Below are 10,932 nucleotides of genomic sequence, written 5' to 3' on the forward strand. Positions count from 1 at the left end.
TATATATATATATATATATATATATATATATCACCTCCTCTTTATCCATTCATCCATCAACACCAGGCCTCTTCCGTATCTTGGCCACTGTAAACAATGCTGCAATGAACATATGGATGCTCATGTCCCCTCAAAGTAACATTTTGGTGTTCTTTAGATAAATATTCAGACATGGGACTATGGGGTCCTTCTTTGTCTCTTGTTATAGTCTTTGTTTTAAAGTCTATTTTGTGTGGTATAAGTGTTGCTACCGCAGCTTATTTGTTTGTTTGTTTGTTTCATTTTCATGAAATATCTTTTTCCATCCTGTTACTTTCAGTCTATGTGTGTCTTTTAATCTGGTGGCTCTTATAGGCAGCATATGTAAGGGTTTTGTTTTCTTATCCATTCAGCTCTCCTATGTCTTTTGATTGGAACATTTAATCCATTTATATTGAAAGTAATTATTGATAGATAAGTTTTATTATAATTTTAATAGTATTATAACTATTGCCATTTTATTATTCATATATATATTTTTTTATTTTCCCCCCATCTTAAAGAAATTCTTATAAGATTCGTGTAATACTGGTTTGGTAATGATAAACTCTTTAGTTTTTTCTTGCCTGGGAAACTCTTTACTTGTCCTTCGATTGTAAATAATAGTCTTTGACTATTTTGAGGGTAGAGTACTCTTGACTATTTGAATATTTCATGCCAGTCCCTTCTGGCCTGCAAAGATTCTGCTGAGAAATCATCTGACAGTTTTATGGGAGCTCCCTTATAAGTTACTAGTTGCCTTTCTCTTGCTGTTTTAGGATTTTCTCTTTGACTTTAAAGTTTGCCTTTTTAATTATAATGTGTCTTGGTGTGGGCCTGTTTGAGTTTATCTTGTTTGGGACTCTCAGCACTTCCTAGGCTTCTATGTCTATTTCCTTTGTCAGGGAAGTTTTCAGTAATTATTTCTTCAAATAGGTTCTCACTCTCTTGCTTTCTTTCTTCTCCTTCTGTTAACCCTATGATGCGAATGTTGTTATGTTGATGCTGTCCCGGAGGCCCCTTAAACTATGCTCATTTTTTTTTTTTGGAATCTTTTTATTTATTTTTTCTTTTGCCATTCTGATTGGGTGTTTTCTGCTACATTTTCATCTAAATTTCTGATTCAATTCTCTGCTACATCTAATCTGCTATTGATTTCTTCTACTTATTTTTAATTTCAGTTATTGTTTCTTCACTTCTAAGTGGTTCTTTTTATGATTTCTATAACCTTTTCTTTTTAATGTTTGCTGTCTCTTCATTGATGTTCTCACTAAGTTCCTTGAGCATCCTTATAACCGTTGTTTTGAGCTCCGTATCTAGTAGGTTGGTTGCGTCCATTTCATTTAGTTTTTTTGTTTGTTTATTGAGTTTTCTCCTGTTCTTTCACTTGGGACATTTTGTTTGTTTGTTTGTTTCCTTATTTTGGCTGTCTCACTGTGTTTGCTTCTATGCGTGAAGTATATTTGCTATATGTCCCAGTCTTGTCAAGATGGCCATATGTGATAGGTGCCCTGTGGGGCCCTGGCACAGTCTCTCTGTTCACCTGTGTTGGGTGCCCCAAGAGTGTCCCTTGTGTGTGTTGTCTTTGCCCTCTGTTATAATTTAGCCTTGATTGCTTTTGGCACATCAGTGTGTGGGATTGACCCTCAGGTTGACTGTGTTGGGGTTTGGCTACATCCACAGCTTATTGCTGCTGTGTGTGGAGCTACCCCACTGAATGAGATTTGCCCCAGTGGGTTATGGTGCCTGTTGGTACCACCCTTTGTGTGTGCTGCTAGAGGGGCTAGTTCAACAGTGTTCTTCTGCTCTTCTGTGGTCTGAAGCCAATATCTAAGTATGTTGGTTCTGGGGCCTATTGGGAGGGGCTCTGGTGCAGGCCCAGGTCACTTACTCCCTGTGACCAGCCAGGGACTACCTGGTATGGGCTACAAAGTGATTTGTGGTTGTTTGCTGCCTGTGCTAAATCTGGAGGCACATGGGAGAGGCCATGCTGTGAATCAAGGATGGTTGCCACCAGTACCAGGCCTAGGGTAGCTCCACAAAAATCCAGGACACCCTGAGGCCACCTACCAGCTCCCTTAAGTTTCAGCCACTGATACAGCCTTGTGTGGTATGCAATTTGGGTGAAGTGGGGACTCAGGGAGTCACTTTAGCAAGAAGAATTGTGTTTATCAGGTTAATGTAGATTTTATTTTGGTGCCAGTGTTGATCCTCTAGCTGCTCAGCAAAAGTTTCACAAGGCCAGTCACCCGTGGACCCCTATCGTTTCCAAAAAAGAGTGCAATGTGGGTGGGGCTGTCTGCTCAATGAGAAAGTGCCTCTGAAATTGGGAGAGTTGGATGGAATGGGTTCTCAGTGAATCACCAGGTGGAGCAGCAGAGCTCACCAGGCCTATCAGAGTCAGATTTGGTTGTGAGCAGGAAAGATGGTACCTGCTTGCCAGCTGCAAGGGAGAAGAACCCTACACAAGGAAATGGAGACTGTTTCTAGTCCTCACCTTGAGCCACACAACTCAGACTCTCTGCTTATTTTTCCAACATCCTCTGAATCACTGCCTCACTGCCAGAGCACAGGGTGAGTACCTGTGAGTGAGTGAATCAGTGTGCAGGCCCTTCAAGAGGTCGTCTGGATTTTCCACAGCCTTCTGTCTCATCCTGATGGTGGGAACCCCCACTGGTTTTCACTGCCAGATGTGGGGGCTCCTCTTCTGGCAACAGTCCTCCAGGTTAGGGAGCCTGGTGAGGGGCTGGGGTCCTTTGCTCCTGGGACCCCAATTCTCAACCACCACAGGGAGGTGTTGGGCCAGCCCATTCTGTATACCCACCCCTCCTACCCATCTTGAAGTGCCTTCTTCTTTATCTTCTTATTTATAAAACTTTTATTCAGCTAGACTTCAGATGGTTTGCCAGGTGGATTGTTCTATAATGTGTTCATGGAACAAGGCAGGCACAGTGTTTACTTTACCATCTTGGATCTCTCACCACTGTCATAGCCATATTTTTTATATGAATAGATGTTTCAAATTATTCCTGCACAGAAGGAAACAGCATTATGAGCAGATGTTTTACTATAGCTGTATGTTTTAAAACATAGTATATTTTATACTATATTCAATATTAATTTTTATGTTCTGGCTTCATTTTCAATTAAAGAAAAACCATGCTGAAAAATTATATCAAATTTTGCAAATTGCCTTGTTTGCAATTATTGCATGATAATAGATTATTTGACTGTGAATTAATTAACCTTTATTCTAATAATTATTAGATTGGAATATAATTTTAATAGGGCAGGAAAACAGACATTTTTTCTGTGACTTTGATGGGAGATTTCACATATATATATATATATATATATATATATATATATATATATAATTTAATCTTTGTGTATATATGTGTGTGTATATATATACATTTATATATATTTATTTTTATATTTATATATGTCCACTAGGATGTATATATGTTATATGTAAATGATATATATTCTATGGAGAATTAGATATTTTATTTACAGTAAAACCAAAACTAGACAGCAGTGACAAATAATTCAGGATGCTTCATCAATGTAAATTTAGAAATGAATGGAAGCACAGGTTAAAATCTTTGTATATGTCAAGTTATAATTTCCTGTAAGGAGGTCAGTTATTCCCTGAGAGGATGGCAGGCAGAATAATATGCTGTTTTAGAATTCCAAATTTATAATATAAATAAAATATAAATGTATTGTTTAAAATGAATAGAAAATAGAAAACCCTTAAATACCAATAGTTGCATGGCCTCATAACTGAACATCCACAGTGTAACTAAAGTTTGGGATAGTATCTGGTAGATTGACTTAGATAATAAGAAAGAAAAAGTTTAAGATATAATAATTGTCAAGAGAGTTGAGCTCCCATAGTTACAATGAGCTTTTAATAAAATAGCAACATGCATTTTTAGAATAAGTATATAGGTATTCAGTTGTTGGTGTTTGGGGGGAGAATGCTTTGCTGTTGAAATGAGGTAGATTTACTAAGAAGCTAAAGTAGCTTAATCTTTAGGGGCCCTCTTTGGATAGGCCTTCCTGACAATGCTTTCATAGGGTTATATGTTTCTGTAAAAATTTCAAAAGTAAGATATTTTCACCACAATTTATTAGAATTATTGTCTCTTCCTCTGGGATTCTCTCTCCATCACAATTCCCCACCAATGGTGGTACTAAAGAGACCTTAGGCATTCTGTGGGTCTAAAAAATAGGGAAATGAATTGGTGACTTATGTGGGGATGGGTACAGTAGGTTATATTTATGTGCTCACAGTCACTTCCATGTATAATTTATTGTCACCCTCTTCACTAGGAATGGCATATATATATATATATATATATATATATATATATATATATATATTCATATTCCTATCATTTATTGTGCTGACTCCCTCAATATAGTGAATGAATTTTCAGTGTGAGACCCTATTATAAGAAGAAAATTTCTTAAGATATACACGTGAGTAGTAGAAGGTAAAAACAACTGAGAATATACAAAACCAGAAACTACTCTGTTATAAAGTTATATATAACAGTGTAAAACAAATAATTATAATAGCATGAAGCAGATAATTATCAAAATATTAACTATTGTATTTTTTAATTTTTTGTTGATTTGCGTTGTACAGAATTTCTAACTTTTATGATTTGTTTTCTCATAAATAAATGTACACTTGAAAACAATCTTTGATTTTTTTTTTCTTCAGAGAGAGACCCCACATTGTGTAATCGTAAAGCTCCATAAAACTTTATGCTTTCCTTGATAATTAGTGTCTAGCACTTTTCTCATTCAAGGGGAATGTCTTACCTGTAAGCATTTCAAAGTGTGTGGGGGGGCAAGGATGTTAATTGTCTTACAGTGCCGGCAGAGTTCACACAGTGAAAAGTTGTTGTGTCCTATTGGTAAACAATATATGATATTATCAGTGCTTGTTTTCTAATAAAAATTACAAAATGACCAGTGTGTTATATGTGTGTGTGGTCCCTCTCTATGTGCAAAATTGTAACACGTTATTATGGAAATTTAATGAACTGTTCTATTTGTGTTTTGGTGTATTGCATCTTGTTATATTTTTCTAAATATAGTCTTAATGTTTTTCAATGTTTAATATTATCTATGTCATGATCAAGTATTGTGATTTTGCTGTAAATATAATTTTAGTAGGATACATACATATATATATGAATATACATATGAGGTCAGACAATTAAGTTCATGAACTCATCCTAGAAAACATACTACATACCTCATTGCTGAATATTACTGTGGTTATCTTTGAAGTACTCCCCTTGGGAAGCTATGCACCAATGCCAGCGCCTAGTCCCCCTTCAAATCCATTTTGGAACTCTTTTTCTGGAATACCATCAGAGCTGTTGTCGTATTACCCTTAGTGTCCTGAATGTCATAAAAATGTCTTCTTTCAATATTTCCTTTATCTTTGGGTAAAGAAAGAATGCATTGGGGGCCAGATCAGGTGAGCAGGGAGAGCATTCCAAAATAGTTATTTGTTTACTGGCTAAAAACTCCCTCACAGACAGTGCTGTGGGAGCTGGTGCATTGTCATGATGCAAGAGCCATGAATTGTTAGCAAGAAGTTCAGGTCGTCTAACTTTTTCTCACATCCTTTCTAGCACTTCCAAACAGTAAACTTGGTTAACTGTTTGTCCAGTTGGTACAAATTCATAATGAATAATCACTCTGATATCAAAAGAGGTTAGCAACATCACTGCAAAAGTTCATGAACTTAATTATCAGACCTCATATACATGTATATAAATGTACATACATATGCACATGCATTGAAAATGGAAATTAATGGGTAATAACTTATCAGTGGGCAAGAGTTTTAATAAGTTTCTCTTTGATCCTCTGCCTTTCTCATGAAGGCAGAGCTGATATCCTTATCCATTTCCTGTTTTCCAAATCACATAAATTAAAACAATCTACTTGGCAGGTACATAGTAGGAGTATAAGCCATGGGGATAGTATGACCTTTAAAGTGCCTTCCAGTGTTAACAATATAAGAGAATAGTAGTGTTTTCTAGAAGAGAGGCACAATACTTAACCTAATTTTACAGAAGAAGAAATTGAGGAAAAGTGAGCTTGAAATAATATGCCCACAGATACATAGCTAGTAAATTTAGAGTTTAGGATATTAATCCAAGACCTGGATTCTAGGACCTGTACACAAACCACCAATCTAGGAGTTCTTGCTTCCACTCAGACCATGCCACTTATTATTCCAATGGCCATCTTTTTATTATCAGTCACTGTAGCTGTTCTCTCCATCACTACCCCTTAAATTTGAAAAACACTATCAATTAATCACAGCCTTTGCCTCATTATCTTTTGTGTGTCAGCCAAGTAAATGTTCTCAGATCTTCAACTGTGGGGACCATAACTGATCCAACATTCCTATTGGTGCTTTCTGAAATGCATGATCTGGGATGCTCTGAGGCCACACATTTTAGGTTGGCTCTCAACCAATGACTGAGCTTCACAGAGATACAAAGATGCCTTATTCCTGGGAAAGTAGGACTCCTTTAGTGGGTGACTTTGGCCCAAGGATTCCCATTTGGCCTTGTCAAGTTTAGCACTACACTCTGGGCTGAGTAAGACATTTTCATCCTAAATTTATTTCCCCCCTCTTTTCTTCACAAGCGTCAGAATATTTGATTGTCCAAGGGATGGCCAAGTGGCTCAGTTGGTTAAGAGCTCACTCAAGAGTGTGAGCTCTGAGCAACAGGGCCACTGGTTCGATTTATGGCCTGAGCTGAGCTGCCATCAGGTGGCAGGATGGCTCAGCTAAAAAAAAAAAAAAAGAATACTTGATTGTCTGACCTGTTCTCCAGTCTCCTTGGATTCCCTCTTCATTTCCCTTACAGATGTTTTCCCTAATAAATTGCTTGGATATTAAATTCTATATTACTGTCTGTTCCTTGAAGAACCTTAATTAACAAGTATTCTTTTTCAGTTAGTTAATAACACAAAGTGCAGTTTTTGGTTTTTTTAATTTTAATAGGCAGAATCCTGTCCCAGTTCAAAGATTGCATGTGCATGTACTTATCACTAAAATACCAGTTCTCTTTCCACTATTATTTCTAGCTATAGAGCCATTTCAGAGACTCATGGAGACTTGAACTCTAATAACTAGAAAAACATGATATATTTTAAAGTAGTTTGCATTTCTCATTTAAAAAAAAATCATTATTCTTGGAATCAATTTACCCAAAGCTGTAAGTAAAGTCTGCGGTTGAAAAATTAAATTGAATTTTATTGAAAACATTATCATCATAGGATGTCATTTAATAATTTAATTTATACTAAGTATTGACTATTTTCACCTGATGGCGCAACCCTATAATTACATTATATTTACTCACATTAGAGCAGCATATATTTATTGTGCATATAATATACAGAAGACACCATGTGAGGCATTGGATTGAAAAGATGAATAAGTGAAAAATGAACAAGAAATGCTTCCAGTATTCACAGAACTCCCACTGTAGTGAATTACACAAATGTATATGTAATTAGTGACAACATAAATTAGGATGGTGGTGGTGGACAAAAGGAAGTGAAGACGAGGTAAGAAAAGTTTAAAGTAACTATGAATATGATATAATATTATTCCCAGGAAGCTATAAGTATGCTGGAAGATTACTTTGCTAATTTTCTGTGGAAAGCTTCTTTTAATGGCATGATATTTTTAAAATAGGAGTCGGTTAGATTGGAGGAAAGGCTTTGGAAAGCATACCTGTTCAATATCATGATATATTTATTTCCTCAATTAAGGACCTTAATTAAGGAAGCTATGACAAATAGGTGAATGGTCAGAGAATTAATCCTGAACTGAATATTTATGGCCACAAAAGTCTCACACTCAAATTGTCTGCTGATGTGTTAATGTTCATCCTTCGTCAAGAGGACAGGGTATTTAAAAAAATATATATATATTGTACTCTTTTTTATCCTACTTCTCTTGGAATGCAAGAGGGTAGCTATTTTTTTATAGAGCTGGGAGTGGGGAGATCACAGTATAAATATTTATTTTTATTGCCAGCAATTTTCATTTTCACAAATCTAAGTCTCTGTAAATGAAAGGAGTACGGAATACAGATAAGCAATGCACAATGACCAAATACCTGTATATGATCTCACAATTCTCTTTCCAAAAACTCCATCTCACTTCAATCCCACCCCACCTGCAAAAGACACGTACCTTAACTGTGTCTTGTCATGTCAAAGAGAGGATTTGGACCCAATATATTAATAGGCTTTAATTTTCCTACTTAAAAAAAAAATCATGGTATCAAATGAATCCCCAAATAATAATGTTTAGACATGTTGATATTTATTCTTCTTAGGAGGATAGGGACAATTTTCCAAATACTATTTCACTTATTTAACTCAAATTTTCTCCTTATGCATATGAAGTTTTGGAAATTTGAGTATAGTTAACAGAAAATTTGAAAATATACACCATTTCCACCTTTTATAAAATTTATGCTCTTAAGGCCTTAAACTAGTACCCATATTTATAAAAAATCAACAGCAACATCTCTGAATTTGGGATATGCTGAGCCATTCAATCAATTCCTGTGTTGTTTATACAGGAGCCTTCTCTCAATATAGTGATACATTCTGTGTATTCTAAGCTTATACTTGGCATTTTCCATTTTTCTGTACTACAGAATTAAAACAAATCATATGAGAATGATAGGAAGTGAGTCAGAATGTCCCTTTTTTTTTTATTCTTTTCAGTATGAACCTCCAAAATGTCCAGTTGCTAAAATCTGGAGAAGCTTTCCTTTATCCTCTAACAAGATATCACATACTCGCAAATTCCAAACATATTACAGCAGACACATTAAGTGGGTTTAAAGAAAATCGACTGAGGAAATAAAATGCTACTTTCATTTTTTTTGCCTATTTTTTTTTAAATTTTATTGTTAGTTTCAGGTGTACAAAACAATGCACTAGTTACCCTTTCCACCCTTCATAAAGTAACAATCCCCTCCCCCATCTACAGCCCTCTCACCCCCGATATCATGCTTATCTATTACAATTCCATTTATTCCATTCCCACACTCTACTCCATGTCCTGTGACTATATATGTATTAAATTATAGTTGACATATAATATTATTCAACAGCAGCTTCAGATGTACAGTGCAGTGGTCAGGCCTCTACACCGTCCATGAAGTGGTCTCCCTAACAAGACATGAGTCCATCTGGCCCCCTAAAATATATTTACAACATTATTGATTATATTCCCAAAACTGTCTTTTTTGTCCCTGAGGCCATATTGTAGTTACCAATTTGTATTATCTCATCTCTTCCCCTTCTCCTTCATCCCCACCCCCCTCCCAACTAGAAACCCTCAGTTTTTCCTCTGTGTCTCTGAGACTATTTCTGTTTACATTACTTGTTTATTCAGTTTTTTAGATTCCACATATAAGTGAGATCATATGGTATTTGTCTTTATCTGACTGACTTACTTCACTTAACATAATGTTCTCTAGTTCCATCCATATTGTTGCAAATGGTATGATTTCCTTCTTCTTTGTAGCTGAATAATACTCCATTGTGTAAATGTACCACAGTTTCTTAATCCCGTCGTCTACCGATGGGCATTTCAGTGGTTCCCAAGTCTTAGCTATTGTGAATATCACTGCAATGAACATAGGGGTTCATGTATCTTTTTGGATTAATGTCTTGGGTTTTTTTCGATAAATACCTAAGAGTGGGATTACTGGGTCATAAGGTAGTTCCATTTCCAGTTTTTTGAGATAATCTCCATACTATTTTCCACAGTGGCTGCACCAATCTGCAGTCCCACCAGCAGTGCACCAGGGTTTCCTTTTCCCTACAACCTCGCCAGCATTTGTTGTTTGTTGATTTATTGATGATAGCCATTCTGACCTGGGTGGGGTGGTACCTCATTGTGGTTTTTATTTGCATTTCCCTAAGGCTAAGTGAAGTTGAACATTTTTTCATATGCCTGTTGGCCATCTGTATGTCCTCTTTGGAGAAATGTCTCTTCATATCCCCTGCCCAATTTTTAATTGGGTTGTTTGTTTTTTTTGGTGTTGAGTTGCATGAGCGTTTTATATATTTTGGATATTAACCCCTGATTAGATATCTCATTGACAAATATCTTCTCCCATTCACTAGGCTTCCTTTTTATTTTATTGATAGTTTCTTTTGTTGTGAAAATCTTTTAAGTTTGATGTAGTCTCATATGTTCATTTTTTCTTTTACTTCCCTAGCCCTTGGGGATGTTTCTGTAAAAATATTGCTCAGGGCAATGTCTGCAAATTTAGACCCTATATTTTCTTCTAGGGGTTTTATGGTCTCAGGTCTTATAATTAAGTCTTTAATCCATTTTGAATTTGTTCTTGTATATGGCGTAAGAAGGTGGTCCAGTTTTATTTTTTTGAATGTGTCATTCCAATTTTCCCAGCACCATTTATTAAATAGACTATCTTTACCCCAGTTTAAATTCTTGCTTCCCTTGTCATAGACTAACTGCCTGTATATGCCTGGATTTAGTTCTGGGCTCTCTATTCTGTTCCATTGATCTATGTGACTATTTTTATGCCAGTACCATACTGTTTTGATTACTGTGGCCTTGTACGTTCTAATGTCTGGAAGCGTGATCCCCCCAACTTTGTTCTTATTTCTCAGGATTCCCGTGGCTATTCAGGGTCTTTTTTGGTTCCATATAAATTTTGGGATTATATTTTCTATTTCTGTGAAAAATGCCCTAGGTAGTTTGATAGGAATTGCATTGAATGTATATATTGCTTTAGGCAATATGGACATTTTAACTATATTAATTCTTCCTATCCTTGAGCATGGAATGTGTTTCCATTT

The sequence above is a fragment of the Hipposideros armiger genome, unplaced genomic scaffold, assembly GCF_001890085.2.
Source record: "Hipposideros armiger isolate ML-2016 unplaced genomic scaffold, ASM189008v1 scaffold_1761, whole genome shotgun sequence".
Lineage (NCBI taxonomy): Eukaryota > Metazoa > Chordata > Mammalia > Chiroptera > Hipposideridae > Hipposideros > Hipposideros armiger.